This window comes from Podarcis bocagei, assembly GCF_964188305.1.
Source record: "Podarcis bocagei genome assembly, chromosome: 5".
Taxonomy (NCBI): domain Eukaryota; kingdom Metazoa; phylum Chordata; class Lepidosauria; order Squamata; family Lacertidae; genus Podarcis; species Podarcis bocagei.
In genome coordinates, this window is record NC_138129.1 from 80735400 (window position 1) to 80752336 (window position 16937).

General features: G+C 43.3%; 1 long non-coding RNA gene across 2 annotated transcripts in view; it reads left to right on the forward strand.

Annotated features, from left to right (window-relative positions):
* Positions 1-11475, forward strand: part of LOC308587434 — a 46330-nt gene extending 34855 nt beyond the window's left edge. The window contains exon 3 of one of the 2 annotated variants that reach the window (XR_014008376.1): positions 10416-11475. This is a non-coding gene — a long non-coding RNA (uncharacterized lncRNA). Of the gene's footprint in view, positions 1-8669; positions 9797-10415 lie in introns of those variants that run through there. The other variant, XR_014008377.1, reaches the window with a different exon arrangement.
* The last annotated feature ends 5462 nt before the right edge of the window (positions 11476-16937 follow it).

Sequence of the window (16937 nt, forward strand, 5' to 3'; positions counted from 1 at the left end):
AAATCGTGCAGCAGCGGCACGGCGGCAGCGGGAGGCCCCATTAGCTAAAGTGGTGCTTCAGGTTAAGAACAGTTTCAAGTTAAGTACGGACCTCCGGAACGAATTAAGTACTTAACCCGAGGTACCACTGTAAATAACAGCGAATGGTATTGTTAGCATAATATGCACATGGCACATTGCTCTGTAGAACTAGAATTTGTATAAATGCCTACTGCATAAGATCTCAGTTTGGGGTGGGGAAGTTGTGGACCTTCAGATGTAGGTGGATAGGAAGTCACATGACCTCTTCCTATTTTTTCTGCTGGCAGGGGCTGATGGGGCTTGGAGTCCAGCAACACCCATAGGCTCACAGAGGGTTTCCATCCCTGCTGTAGGTGAAGCTATCCTATTACAGCGGTACCTCAGGTTAAGAACTTAATTCATTCCAGAAGTCCGTTCTTAACCTGAAACGGTTCTTAACTTAACCTGAGGTGTGCTTTCGCTAATGGGGCCTCCTGCTGCTGCTGCGCCGTGCGCAATTTCCATTCTTATCCTGGGGCAAAGTTCTTAACCTGGAGCAACCACTTCCTGGTTAGCGGAGTTTGTAACCCGAAGTGTGTGTAACCCAAGGTACCACTGTAATATCTTTGAACTTGTTCCTTTATGCATTTTGTTTTAAGATGAGCAGGAAATTATTTTGGGGCATTTTATCATAAAGAGGAAGAAATCAAAGTGAAGTTGAAACTGTGATAAGAAATCCTTTTTTACAAAGAAAACAGGAACTAAGGCTTAGCGACAAGACAGTAGACCACATGACTAGCAAGCAGGTTCATCGTGAAGTTGAGCAAAAGGAAGTGGGTGAGATCTCTAGAGGAGAAAGAGAGAGAGACGGAAAAATAACTATTGAACGGATAGACTGGAAATCTTATTAGACCAGCTAAAAGGATAGAGAAATGGAGCAGATAGGACAAGGAAGAGCTAATATCTTGAGGTTTATGAGTAGAAGGAGACATGTCATTAGTTAAAATAAGCACACAATGAGAAAGAAATCTTTGTACCAGGGAAATGAAAATGATTAGCACACAGAAAAAGAAGTTTAATTTACCTGCCAGAGGAGGAGAAGAGGTGGGAGGGTGGCAACGTGGACATCAAAGAAATATAAAAGTGTAGCCAGTAGCAAAGAAAATGCTCATTAGATCTAGAAACATGATATTGCCTTTTGAATGGAAGATAAAATTAATTTCTTAATTAATAAATAATATTCTTTAGATGGCTGCAAGGGTAGACCTGCTTGTAATTATAAATCGGGTTTGGTTAGAGACTTTTTGCCGACAAGATCCTTCTGCCATAAATTCCATTCATTTCCACAAGGATTAATAGCAGCAGTAAAGAGCTTTTAAGAACTGAACAACGTGGCAACTCTAGGTATAGTTTCTGTCAAGGTATGACCCTGGCTGGAAACTTTTGAGGGGGAAAGTGTGTAAATTGGTTTCGCTTCTTAATTTTGATATTAGCATTGCCATCCAAATTCACCAGCATCAAATATTTGGATGAAATCTTTGGGGTTGTCAGGATCAAAGTGGACCTGGGAATCGTCCCCGGCTCTGTGTAGCAACAAGCATTGTAATAATAAATGAAATAGTGGATGCAGCTCTTTTGAATAGCAGCAGAAACTTCCTAGCTGTGGTTGCCACAGTTTTAAATATAGCTGTCTCCCTTTGGAGTGGCAAAATAGTTTAAAGCATCATGTGGTGGGGGAAAATAAATAACTGTGACCAGTTCCTCTGTAGTTCCATTGTAAAATAATTGCCTTGAAGTATAAAGGAAGCCTCTGTGTGTTTCACATAGATTATATAGACCTGAAAATAAGAGGAAAAGCAACAGTCAAGTAATTCCAAACGCAAGCAAATCAACACATTGTTTCCTTCATTCTGGAAACATCAATGAGATAAATTTAATGGATGCAGGTTTTCTTAAGAAGGTCTTAGTTCAGCTGTTGTCCCAGGAGGTGCAAGTATCCTCCACTGCTGGTACAAGGCCTCCCTACCTCTTCAGTCTTTCTTCATATACTGAAAAGCACATCCTTAGGCAATATCCCTTGATGTACAAATGAAAATTTCTCAGTCCCGCAGTAGACTTCTATGTCTCAAGCTTCACCAAGAGAGCTCCAGGCAAACACTGGAAGAGAGAGTATTGATCATGAGGGATTTTGGTCCTAATGACCAGCAAGCCCAGGGTCCAATGGAGCCTCATTAAAAAGCTTCCTGTATCTGCTGCCTATGTGACTGCAGAACATTGCGTTTGTTTCAGCAGATCCCGGAAATAAGGCATTCAGCAGTATGATGGCAAAAACATCTGTGTGTCAATTAGTGAGCTGGCGTTCAATAGCCGGTCTGCTGATGGTTACAAACACCTATTGCTTAGCTCTTGGGGTCACTCCCAAGGACTGTCGAGTCTTGTTTATGAAGCTTGAAGAACTTTTTGTATTCCCCACAACAGTGCAGTTAAGATTCAGGAAAGGAATAACTACCAGATTGTATTGTATGTTTTGGGATGGTGTTAGTTGATAGTTTGGGATGTTTGTTTTGTTTTTTTGCTAGGTAGCAAATAGCCAACCATTCTTTTGCAGTATTGAAAATATATTGTGGTATTTGAAGGTCTTCATTACTCCATTCTTGACTCCTATCCAAACATGATAATGTTGTCATCCTTTTCTGGTCTCCATCGAGACCAGAGTTCCCATGTTTGGGTGGATCTCCAGCTGTTTTTGGACTATAACTTCCATCACCCCTAGCTAACAGGACCAGTAGTCAGGAATAATGGGAACTGTAGTCCAAAAACAGCTGGAGACCCAAGTTTTGGGTCCACATTTAAGTCCTGTTTTTCAGGTGATAGAACACATGGAAGGAAATGTGGCTCCACTTCAACATTTTGTGCCTCATGTCAATCCAGCTTTGCCTAGGAATGCAAAGTAATAAAGTTATTAATTATGTAACTAATTATATAAGATTCTGCCACAGCAAACATCAGTACAAATAACAGGGGTTTTTTTGTTGGAAGCAGAACTGCAGCAGAACAGAAACAGCACTACATGCAACAAACATGGGTTGGAATGGAAATGGATTCCTTCTTATACCCCTAAACATCAACTAGACTTGCTCTCATTTAATTCATGTCAAGTCATTGTTTCTCACTCCATTGGGGGATTTTCCTGTGTCACTAGTGACCTTTGCAAGCTCTTGCAGTGGCATAGGAAGTCTTCATATGCTTGAAAATGGAAATTTACCTCTGCGGTGAAGCAATCTCATGAAAGAAATGGAATTGTTCATCTACCCTGCAAGTCTCTGGTAATACTGCTGTTAAGGAAGGTGGAGGAAGGCAATTCTGTGGAGTTACAATCTATTTCAGCTTTGCAGAGATTGTATGTGTAAAAGTTTACAGGGTCTGAGTAGTGAAAAGTCATGCAACTAAGAGATTGTTGCATCAACCTGTGTTTTGGTTTTTTGGAGAGAAAGAGTGTGTATACCATAAATGAGCAGTATCAATGGTGAGGAATGTTTTCTGTCCAATGTAAGCAGGAAGCAAACAGATTTAAGTTTACAAATGGAAAAGGAAACAACGAGGAAGTAAATTTCATCAAAATGAAAAGGATTCAGATCATATCTTTCCTAGCATTGTATGCCAATAAATCATCCTGCTGTGCACCCAAAATATTAAGGCTGATAAAACTGTCCAGTTTTCAGGAAAAAAATAGATATATTTTTGTTTGCGTTTGCTTTATGAAGATTTTTGAACTTTTTGGCAAGAACTTTCTAAGCACTTCTTTCTTTAAAAGGAAAGTAAAATAACGATTCAGTCAACAGTCTTGCTATGGTACCAACAGTTGTGTTGTGAAGCTGTATCATTCTCAAGTTACATGTCACATGTCATGGCAGCCACCTTTGATGTTCCCTCAGGAGATCCCAGATAAGTCAACAGTCTTGAGAGAGGAGGAGGGGAAAAGAAAATTATTAAGCCGAACCTCCTCTTCCTTTCCCATACCCCACAGCCTGCTGAATCAGAGAGGAGTTTTCACCTTAAGCCTCTTGCCTTACTCCCAATAAAGTAGGTGGACCAAATATATTTGAGGCTGCCAAGGAGGGAGGGATGAGTTTGCCCATTTGTTATTTTTCCAATCTTAAATTCCAGTCTTCATATTTCCACATCAATTTTGCAATTTTTTAAAAAGTCCTTATACATATTTATTCATTTATTGATTCCCATGCAACAACCATTAAAAAAAATCAACAATGCAAACGTATAAAACAGTTTGAAATTCAACATAGATACAGATTGGGGGAAAAGAAAACCAATCAGCATTTTTTGAAAAAAAATGCACATTTCTCCTAGCATACATATTTGTGTATGCACTTTGGCCCAATCTATTTTTCGAAAGCAACTTCCTCTAATATAATGCACTTTTGCATGCGATTTTCAGTAATATTTGCATTTGTGTGCTCACTTTCCCCTCATATATACAGTTTTAGACTAAGTTAGGCCCCATTTATTTCACATTTGGTGTTATTTAGTCTGGATCCAACCCATTACTTCTGCACTTGCTTCAAATATGGAAGCAGAAGAGGCTCACCAGGTGGTGGGCTGCCCAGGACCAACTGCCCAGTAGGTTGGTTGCTGTTGCTTACTGGGAGGGTAAGGAGCAAGGAGCTCGTCCTACACTCGAGTAGGACCCCGACTGGCATGTTCTCTCCCTCCTGGTCATTCATTCGGGAGCTTCAAAAGCTTTCTTCAGCCCAAACATCACAGTGACCGATGCCAGCTGACATTGGCACACTTAGGGATCCACAGAGTCTTTGCAGCTTGCGTAACAGACCTCAGCATTTTGGCTAATCTACTTTATTTACATATAAACACACACGGAGCACTGCAACATGGTTCCCTCTTTCTCTAGCATCAGACAGCAAAGAGAAAAAGAACAATAGTCTCACTTCACGGAACACAGTAACACAAACATCCTGTCCCCATCACTTCCCACTCTGTGGAGTCAAAACATACACCGTCATGTGAAAGACAACAATCCCATGACTGCAATCTTGGAGAAGGAATTTTAACAGGTAGCAGGGAGGTCAGTGTGGTGCAAACGAGCTAGCAGGAACACTACATTGGTGCCACTGGTATGTTTGCACCATGCCAAACTCCCCGCCACCACCTTACCAATCCTCCCCATCTTTCCCAGTAAGAAACAGTGACCTGCTGTCAGAGAATACTCTGAAGATGAGGATTGGGGAAGGCAGGGAGATCAGCTTCTAACAGAAGAAGAGGGGGACAATTCGCCCCCCCTTGCTTTCAGCATTTCCAGAAGCAGAGAGACACGTAGACACAGAGCTACCCAGCTTTGAGATAGTTACTGAGCACCCAGAAGGGAGGGAGCAGCTGGGCGATACATCAATAGAGAGTGAGGGGGGGGACACTCTCTACCTCCCCCCGAACTAGGAGGTCTGAGCATGTCAGAGAACAAAAGAGACGCAGGGGAGGAGAGACATCCCATTGGCGTGCTACTTGCTGCGGAAGGGGGGGGGGAGTCAGAGTGAGCAACCCCGATCCTTGGAGAGAGATGCCGATCTATGTTCGCAACATCGTACTGTAATAAAAATACTATAAATCTACCAGATGCTCATTAATTCTTATTGGTGAGCTACCAGAAGGAAGAAGCAAACTCCCGTACTTGACACCCGCCTGCTGGGAAGCTAGTATAGTGGCTCTGCTAGGAGTCGCCATATGTCTGGGAATTCCCAGACATGTCCTCTTCTGGGGGTACTACATGACCGGCCAGGGGGAAATTTTACAAGCAAATGTCCTGGGTTTGGGGCTTATAATTTTTGTGTGTGTGCGTGCACACAGGTGGCTCTGGTGCTGTTGCCGGTGACTAACGCTGTGGCTCGGACTCAGGCTTGGTGGTAGCGGCATGGCTATCAGACGATTGCCCTAAAAAAGCTCAACAGCTTTTTGTGTCCAGCATTTTGCCTTTTGAAATATGGCAACCCTAGGCCGCACCCAGTGAGTTGTAATTAACTGCTAATATGAGAAGCTAAAGCTGATAACTTTTCATAATAACTTCTGAAAGCTTTCCAAGGGAGGGGAGGATACCTATTGATCTTGTCTTGGGCTCAGAGGTGCTTCTTTTTGGAGAACTGAGCTCTTATCACCCACCACAGGTTGTTGATTAATGAGGCAAGGTGTGAGATTCCAACTTCTGAAGATAATTAAATGCCAAGATGCCATTCAAATGAGTGGACATAGTGGAAAGAAGCTTCAAAAAGAGTCACAACCCTCCCCAGCTTTGAGAGGCAGTTTCGCCATCATCACAGGAAAGCAGATGACGTCCCCCCAAGGTGCCAAATGCCATCAAAATTTAAACAAAGAGATGCCAGATTGTTCCGCATCCTGGCAGTCTTCCCTCCTTCCATGAGAGATGGCTCCCCCCCACCCCCGCACTTCTAATGTTCAAATATGCCTCGTACTGCCTTTTATCTCTCCTCCCCTTTCAGTATCACAGGTTTAAGACAAGTCTGTCTTGATACGGAATAAAAACACACACAAAGATTACTTAGTCACGCGAAAATTCTCAAGGTCAGGGAAAAATCCATTTCAAAGAGGTATTGCTGTAATTCTGTCAAAGCAGCCCCTTCATTTGTCTTCAGGCCTAGGGATCATGTGCCGTCGTCTACTCAACTGTAGGTAAGGGCCGGGGAAGAAGATTTCTCTTTCAGTATTTATTGCCTTTCCTTTATAGTGATTGATTAGCTGGGAGTCCAAGAAACAGCAGACTATTCACCTGCGGCGCTACTTAAAAAGCTAACGACTTGCGCAGTCAATGGGATTACGCCAGCCCAGGTGATGCTAAACGCTGTCAGGTGGAACATTCCATTTTGAACTAGACCTTTTGGAATTACCGTAAAGGGTTTACAGGCTGGCACCAGTTTAGGTTTAGCGTTTGGCAGTTCCTGGCTCATTCTGTCCTGACGGCCACTCTTTTCTGGATGATTGCGTGGAAGCTGGCGTTTTTAAGCGAGCACTTCAATCAGAAGAGCAGCTGTCACTCGACACTTGTGGCTCTTCTAAAGACCAGCTGGATGGAGCACATTTGTTTTATGCCGCTGCGTGCTGTGGCCAGTTTGACAAATTCTCCTTGTCCCTTGCTTTGACCCGCAATGAATATTCTGCTCCCTCCCTCTTCCCTTCACTTCCACTTCACATCTGGCCCGTGTGTCCTCATTTGTTCACTTAGTGTTGCCCTTCTGCTTTAGAAGAAATAAAAGTGCACATGTTGACACAGCTTCAAAATGAAACCTTAAAAAAAACAAACCATTGGAAATGTGAGGACAACTCTGGAGCAGAAGGAATATGGAGGCTGAGGCCAGTTTGGCAGGATATACAGTGTTGCAGGGTCTCAAGAACTGAGGATGAGGACCAAGAGTCACACTAAGCAATGATGCTACATGCATCTGTATCGAGTATTCATATCTATCTATCTAGCTGCATCTTTGAAGTTACTTATTTAATATATATAATATAATCATAGAAATATAAGAGACTTCCTATATTTATTTTTCATGGTTTGGATCCAAACAGTCATACACAGACGAGACCCATTGAAATGAATTGGACTTAGTTGGGGATAAATTAATTCCCACTGATTTCAAATAGGCCTATTCTAAGTCTGAATTTACATCAATGGGGGAGGGGGGTTCCCTCCCTAGGGGTGGTTAGTTTAAACAAGTGAGGAAGTGGAAAATCCCATGCAAGGATCAGGGCCTGCTCCAAGTTTGAGGCAATCCTCTAATGGTCCTCCAGCAGTCTTAGCTGGTGGCAGCAGTTAGTAGCCAGCATTACAATCAGTGCAACCTTTTACATTTCCAAGAATGTGTCAAGTATAGTGGCGTTCTGGGGCATTCTGGGAAAGTTAACATGATTGTTCCAAGATGGAGGGAAGCAGGTGGGCCTCCACAGAGTGGCAGACTATATTGGGATCTTTGGGCACCAGCAGCTGCCAAAGGATGCTATGTGTTCTTGCTAACTCTGCATGGAACTCTGCATCATCCAATTTGATGATGTCCTTCTCCCTCTCTCTCCTGTCAAAGCCTTCCGTGTCTCATCTTCCTGATGAGGAACCCAGGGAACTCTGAACCTATTTGCTGGGCTCTTTCCCTTGCAGTCCTCCAGAGTTTGAGCTGTTTTTCCCCCTACCTGAGTCTTGTGAATCTGACCATGCATACCCTGCTTTTCTCAATCCTGAGTGTACCCATCCTGGGCTTGAAATTGCACCCTTATGCAACTTGGGCTATGCTTCCATGGCAGCAAGTCTCCACTTCAATGGAAGAGGACGTCATAATTGTGGAAAGGGATGTGGGCACTGCTCTTCCTCTCCTTGCAGCCATGAGAGGGGCAACCCACCTGTGTGAGAGAGCTGTGAAAGCATCATAGATGCTGGCAAACACTGAAGTGGGGGTGCTTGTGTGAAAGGGAGAAGGGTGAACCGCAGGTGAAAAGGGAATTACAATTCCAAGGGTCTTAGATCAAAGTTTTATACATTTCAATTTCATAGCGGTTTTTTTTAAATTGTTCTTATTTAACCTGATATTTGTAGTCTGCAGCTTCTGCTGATCTGCATTTTTCATTTTGTCTTCTACTAGTTTGCAGTGTTTTCATACCAAGCCAGAGAATTTCGAATGAGGAACATTCACTGTTCTGCAGCCTCTCTCATGGACTCATTTACGTTAAACAACAAGCAGTGCTCCATTGTGCAAGAAGCCGATATTATAAAGACGAAGCACTTTGATAAAATAATTATCAGGAATCCATAACAAAGGCGGTGTCGCTTTCGGTTACAAAGTTTCTTCAGGCAATGCAAACATGTGCGGAAGGGTATTAGTTATTTATGAAGATTTTGTAAAAGCAAAGCCAAAGTTAGGGGACGATGATTGTAGTTGGCATCTCAAAAGCAGCAACAGAGAGAAATACCTTTTCTTTCTTTCTTTCTTTCTTTCTTTCTTTCTTTCTTTCTTTCTTTCTTTCTTTCTTTCTTTCTTTCTTTCTTTTTTTACTCAGCATTTGGAGACGGCAGCCATTATGAAAACAGAGATTGTTAAATTGGGCCATGTGTGCGTGGAGAGTAATGGAAGCATACACATGACTTTAGTTGCAAAACTGACCTAGAATTATATCAGCTTCAGATCCACAGAAGGCAAAGCATTATACATATCTGCCCTTTGCTGTGCAGCCTTAAACGGGGCATGGCTGTTTGGCGGAGTAGCGGGGACGTTGTCATGAAGTGTTCATGCACTGCCAAATTTACTACTACTGTGTCACTGGAAAAGACACTCATTTGTTTTCCTTTCCTTTCCTTTTTAATTTTTAAAAATTCATTCTCAGAATCCCCAAACTTCCCTCTATCTCTCCATGGTTTCTCCAGATATTCTTTTCAAACTGCATTGTATCATATTCTCCATATTTTCTTAAATCTCAATTTTTATCACAATTCTCGCTTCATTACAAGTGTTTTTAAAATCTTGCCAATGTTTTCAATTGTTTACAGTACAGTGTTCTTTCAAGTAACTTAATAAATTTCCCCATTCTTTATTAAATTTATTGTCCTCTTGATCTCTGATTTCCCCAGTCATTTTCGCCAGTTCGGCATGGTCCATCTTTATCAGTCATTCTTCTTTTGTAGGTAAATTGTTCTCCTTCCATCTTTGGGCAAGTAGCATCCGTGCAGCTGTTGTAGCATACATAAATAGTCTCTTCTGAGCCTTAGGTATTTCTGGACCTAAAATTCCTAGTAAGAAAGCTTCAGGTTTTTTTTTTTACAAAAAGTTATTTTAACATTGTTTTCAAATCATTATAAATCATTTCCCAATATGCTTTTTTTTTTTTTGCACTCCCACCACATGTGGTAAAATGTGCCTTCCTTCTCTTTACACTTCCAACATCTATCTGTAACAGTTCTCTACGTTTTTGCTAGTTTAGTAGGAGTTAGATACCAGTTACACGCATTTGTTTTTCACGTTCAATTTCAGTGGTGTGCAGTCAGTGGACTAGGCAGGCTAGGCTAGTATCCTAAATGTTCCCCTAGCATCTTCTTTCCTAAGCTGGGGAAGCTCTGCCTGGCTTGGGGGGGGGCACGATGCTCACACCAGCTTCCCCCCTCCAATCACCCTTGCAAGCTGGCGATTTCACCACATGCCACTGCTCAGTTTTACCCCATTGTGATTATCCCAGTGTTGGGGAAAGCACAACAGTCAGTAACAGTCCATCCATCTCCTATCCTACCCGCCGCATTGTAGATCCCTTGTTTTCTGTATCATCTCAACATGGATTACAACTCCCTCAGAATCAAACCATATATTATCGAGATTAAATAACTCATTTTTGTCTTACAGGTAGAACAAAGATAAAGATATACGGGGCAGCACATCGTTCTTAATTAACTCAGTCTGGATAATTAGGAATCTTTTGTCACAAGCCTGTTAATAAATTGTAGTTTGACAGCTTTAAGAGAGTGTAGCTTCATTACCACCAGGCAAGATGCAAATAGTTGGCTGGTCTGCGTACTCGAAGGAGATGGATAATACATATTGAAGAAGGCAACAAAAATATAACCTATGTACAAAATTTTGTGAGCAACTTTCATTTACTACCCCAGCAGTCTAAAAAGTGAGCAGATTCTAATGTGGAATGTTAATTATCACAAAAGCCTAGTCCGATGAGGGGAAATGCTGAAATATTGATCTTCATGATAAGATGTTTCTTATATAGTTGATTCTTTCCCCTAATGTGACATATTGATAGTAAATGTTCAAAGAGCCGATCCATTAAAAACACCTACCTTCATAAGTAGCTCTCAATTAACATTCATTCTGTAGTCTTCAGTACAGTATTGTTCTCCAGGGTTTCTTTAGTATGAAGATGCAGTTGTTATACAAAAACAACACTAACAAATGGTTGCGATAAATCCATCAACAGGAATTCCTATGGGGCTGGTAGGATGAGTAGATCTGCCCTTGTGAATTGCTCTTCATTGTTCTTTGGTGTGTGTCTGCTAGAGGGCTGCATATTTACAAGGCTATAAATACAGGGGGTGGGATAATTCTTTCAGCAGCTGGGAAACAGCCATTAGACTTTAAAACTTTTGGCAAGAAAGCTGCTACAGGCCTTCAAAAATACGGCTCTGTTGATTTGAATGTTGGGTTTAAAAAAACCAAATGCCAAGAAAGGGGTAAAAGCACAGCAGGAAAATGCACAGAATGAACCTGATGTGGAATCTAAACCCTTTTGAACATGAAATTGACTTCATTTCTGGATAAATAAAGCATATCTGTTTGGATGGCCTATCCTTATTATTGTCCCACCATCAGGCACGACTCATTGTGCAGTGGTACAGAACACTTGTATGTCAACACTGAATGGATCCTGCGCTGGTTCTAAACAATGCTTAAAGTTTGAGCTGTGTCTGATCTTCTGCCTTTTTGCGTCTAAAGGTTTAATATTTGATTCCCCTTTGGTATTTGCAATTGCTTGGTTTTAGGCTGAATTACGTTTTGTATGTTTTCGTTAGAAAGCACTTTGCAATGACTATGCAATGAAGGGCAGTCTGTAAATCTGGTGAACAAACAAACAATGCTGGGGTGTTTTGTACTTAAGAATTTCCACTTCTGGAGAACTTAAACTCAATATTTATTAGCTTTGACCTTTTTCAGTATATTATAATTCTATTATCTTTCGGGCATAAGCCAGCTAAAATAGATTAAGTAAAAAGATCACAGATCAGTTGATGTGACAGTGAGTAATAAATTCTACGATGTACTCCATACTAAATATTGGAGTTGTGAGGTATCTACCTCTGCTCAAATACGGGCATTGATTACACATTACATGGGAGATCTGTGACTGGATTGATTGATACTTTCTTTCTTTTTCTTTTAATGAAATGCAGTGATGGAAGGCTTCCATTTTTTAAAAAAGAAGCTCTTGGTGTGTGTGAGGGAGAGAAAGAGAAAGTGAGGGACACTGGCGGAGGAACAGGGCGCGGGGGAGCACATCACCCCTGGCACCGTCAGGGGGGGTGTCCCATCAAGGCTGCCCCCCCAGACACGCACCGCACCCTCCCCCCCACCCCGGGTGCAAAGCCCCTGCGACAGGCGCACCATGCCCACAGGATGCACACCATGCCCCCATGGGCAGCATGCCATGCCCCCGGGACGCATGCCAGCCATGCTCCCTCCTGCTCTCTGCCCCTGGTGCCGGAGCATGCAGCTTCGCCACTGGTGAGGGAACCCTTTCCCACCATGCCAATTTCAAAATCACTTCCCAAACTGATGTTTTACCTATGAGCCTTCAGAGCTTAGCTGCAGGCTAACTGGATTGCCTGAGTTTAGTCTACACATGAGCAGATTCCTCTTACTCCCAATGAGTTCTTCAGATTGACATTTCATCATCAGGTGTGCTGGTCCCGGGGGGGGGGGGACCGTGCGGCGTGGTCTGAGTCCGGTCCTAGGTCGAGGGTATGGAGGCTGTCCGTCAAGGGCGAAGCGAGGTCCAAGGCAAGGAGCGGGGCGTGGTCAGGAACTCTGGAAGAGCAGGACAGGGTGCTGGCAGGAACAGGTTACCAATGATGTTGCTCCCGAAACCTGGGACTGGGCTGACTGGCTTTTATCTCCTCTGAGGCCAGGGGCGGTCCCGGCCCACAGGTGACTTCCCTCTCCTGGCCTTAAGGCGAGCACTCCTCCTGTGAAAACTCAGTTCCCTCCGCCTCTCTGCCCTGAGCCTCTGCAGCTCCGGAGAGACTGGAGGATTACTGGACCCAGAGGCAACCTCACCTTCCCCTGACAGGGCTGGGAGAGGAGCACCTGCAGGCAATGGGTCCTCGATCACCTCCGGAGCCAGAGCGGATTCAGCTGGTGTCTGCTCCTGAGGATCCGGCACAGGTGAGGGCCCTTCAGGTTCAAGCCCCTGCCCCAGCTCAGCCGGCCCTGGAGGTGGGGACTCCTGTGCAGGCTGGGACTCCTCAGGTTCAGCCTCTGAATCAGATTCCCAGGCCATCACATCAGGCGGTTGACTGGACCTGCACTGCTGCTCCCTCGGACTCTGGTGTTTCTCTGCCTCTACCTAAAATTCCATACAGAAGCCATCTGTGTCTTGCGAAGGAGACTGAGGTGTCATGACCCCCAAATGCTCTGAATCCCCCTGTTCTGTCTTACTCTCCTTCTTTGAAGATGATCCCTCCAGCAGGGGCATGACAGTTACCGTACCTTAAGAGGTATCCAAACCAGCAGAGCTTGGAACAGTTTGGCCTGCCATCTTGATTCAAAATGGTGTCCCATAGTTTCCAAACACAGACCAAAACCAAATCTGGCAACGAGATAGCCAGAGATGGGAGACGTCTGGTCTTCCAGCACCTGCTGGAGTACAGTTGCCATCATCCCTGACCATCAGCCTTTTCAAAAAGAGTGAAGTGCGTTTTTAAGGTTGGAGCTGACCTATTTGGTTGAGCATTGAATTGTCATTGCATGGTTCCTTCAGGGGCCAACCAGAAGAAGATTCACAAAACAGAGATTGAAATCCAGTTATCTCATTGTCAGAGTTCCATTAGAATCATACCAGCAACAAGCTGTGGTCTAAACCACTAAGCCTCTTGGGATTGCCGATCAGAAGGTTGGCGGTTCGAATCCCTGCAACAGGGTGAGCTCCCATTGCTCTGTCCCAGCTCCTGCCAACCTAGCAGTTTGGAAGCAGGCCAGTGCAAGTAGATAAATAGGTACCACTTCAGCAGGAAGGTAAACAGAGTTTCCATGCGCTCTGGTTTCCATCACGGTGTTCCATCACGGTGTTCCACATGACCCAGAAAGCTGTCTATAGACAAATGCCGCTTCCCTCAGCCTGGAAGCGAGATGAGTGCCGCAACCATAGTCGCCTTTGACTGGACTTAACCATCCAGGGGCCCTTTACCTTTCACCTTATACACATAGAGAGTTATTCTCTTGGACTCATTGCAGGAATATTTGATCTGTTTGGCTTTGAGACATGGAGTTGTGTTTGTCATTATTATTTTGGCATTGTAAATATCATTTAAGACACTAAGCATCAGAAGGTGTTGAATTTTTGTACATTACTGTTAATGATTTTTTGTAAACCACACACAGAGTTCTTTAGTTTGTGGAGTACAACTCCCATCATCCCTGACCATAGGTCCTGCTAGCAGGTGCTGATGAGTGCTGAAGTCTAGCAATATCTAGGCATTAATTCAGTTAAGATTGCATGGTTGATAAGTAATTGTCAAGGCATTAACTTATCATATTTCCCGGCAGAAGAATGGCACTCACAAAAAGTTGAAAAATACAAAAAGTGGAGTCCTGTATCTTATTTTACATGGATTGTAGTATTATTATTCTTGGATGGAAGGACAAAAGGCATTTATCTGTCGACCAAAAATGAAGATATATATTCAGATTACATAACATTTTATCCCATTCAGCTGAGGGTTGTCACATTTGAGGTGAAGGTCAAATCTCTTTCTCTCTGATGGATTCTATAATGCTGAGGATAATAAGATGGAAAATTCTACCTGTCATATGTGGTGAAGCTCTGACTCAAAAGTACTTGGCACAAAGCAAATCTTCACCTTCGCTAGACAGAACAGTTCCTTTCTAATATATAAAAGAACATTTTTAAAGACTATTGACTGACATCTCTGGAATGGTTCTTTGTTTATCCATGAACAGGACGCCAAATTTATGCAAACTTTATTCAGATAGAAATTGAATGGGTGGTCTTGTCTGTGTGTTTTACAGTATCCTCCAACAGTAAACCTTTCCACATTTTGCCAGGGATAGCATCTCTTTTTTCTTGACTGACAATTAAGGGTTGGGCTTCATGTTTACCATGACAGATCACATAACAGATCTGTGCGGGAAGCAGGGTTGAAGTCACCACTCACCAGCTGATGGGCAATGTCTTCAAGGCTACCAGATCAGCTGTGTGACAGAGTCCCCCATGGGGAACTCGATTGGGCAACCAGTCCCGGCAGAGAGCAGCTTTGCCAGCCCTATGCTCAGCATTTAGGAAGCACCGAGCATAGGGCTTGCACAGCATTTTATACAATGCTTCCAAAACATTGGGAAGCACTGTGGAAGGGACTTTGACTGGTGGATGAGGTGCCTGTCAATCACCGGGTGCAAGTATGATGCCAGCTGATTGACAGTGAGATTGAGGGCAGATATGGATCTGGCCTGCCATTCCGAAATTGTTCCTGTTATACAAATACAATTGCAGTGCTATCAGGGAAGGAGCAGAGAACAAGGGTAACTTTTGGGGATCCTGGGACAGCAGTTTCCACCTTTCCAAGTTTCAGATCATACAAATGTGTTTGGTTATAACACAGTTTCTTTTTCTTTTGAAATCACAGAAATGCTGGGAAAATGGGCAGTTGTTTTTTCAACTATTTTTTAAAGTAAAAATTTAAATCAGAATAATAGATTATTTATTTACAAAAAGAACTTTTTTAAAAACTCAAAACACATATTTATCTAACTCTAAATGAACTTATTTGACCTACTCTATATTGGTTAATGGGACGCAGGTGGCGCTGTGGTCTAAACCACTGAGCCTAGGGCTTGCCAGTCAGAAGGTGGGCGGTTCGAATCCCCACGATGGGGTGAGCTCCTGTTGCTCGGTCGCAGCGCCTGCCAACCTAGAAGTTCGAAAGCACGTCAAAGTGCAAGTAGATAAATAGGTACCACTCAGGCGGGGAGGTAAACGGCGTTTCCGTGCGCTGCTCTGGTTCTCCAGAAGTGGCTTAGTCATGCTGGCCACATGACCTGGAAGCTGTACACCGACTCACTCGGCCAGTAAAACGATATGAGCGCCGCAACCCCAGAGTCGTCTGTGACTGGACCTAACAGTCAGGGGTCCCTTTACCTATATTGGTTAATATTACCAGATTTTGCATCCCTGGTATAACAGTGCAGAAATCAGGCGTCGAAATCACTGCAGTTTTGAAAGATTTTGTCTTCCATATTGATTCAAAATGGTATCCAATGGTAGGTGAACATATTCCAAAACCTGCTTCTTCATCTCAGGAATCACAATACAGAATTGGGTTACGGCATCTTAACAGGTGTCCAAATCAATGCTCCTTTGACAGATTTGGCCCACCACCTTGATTCAAAATGGCGTGTGATGCTATCCAGAAATAGACCAAAACCTGCTCCTCAGTCTCAGGAACCACCATGCCAGATTTGGTTAGGGTCTCTTAAGAGGCATCTCAATGCATAGAGAACTCATAGACAACTTTCCAAAAAGACAGATTTTATTGGCACAATATCTGATGAAAAGATTCCAATTTACTCCAAAGATATCCTACCTCTGTGTTGTTGCTGCTTTCAATGAAATTTGCCCTCCATCAGGTAAACCTTCCTTCCACAATAGCACTGTGCCCATGAGAAAGAACAGATTAAACTGCTCCCACAACAGTATGCTTGGACCCCATGCCGCCTTATAGCCATTCTGTCATCGAACACTACAAATCAATCCCACAAATTTGTGAAAAGCTGGGTACAATGTGCATAATGTACCTAGTCTTACTCTGATGCAAGTAACCCTGAATTAGGACATAGGACTTTATTCCAGGGTGGCGATGTGTATGTGTGTGATCAGTGGAAGAAAGGAGATTTTAAAGATGTCAATAGGTGCAGGAATTTGGGATTACGCTCAGGCTGTTTGATGTTCAAATCAGAAAGCAACTTCTGCAGTATATAGCATAATAGCCCACGAGAAGGCAGGCGCAGGATGGATACTACTTCTGTGGCTGTAATCAGTTCCTGCTGCAATCACTGAGTGGCAGAGGGCCTTGTCAGGCGCTAATGAGAGAGACAGAAGGTGCTAAAATTGAACACGAAGGCTTCTCG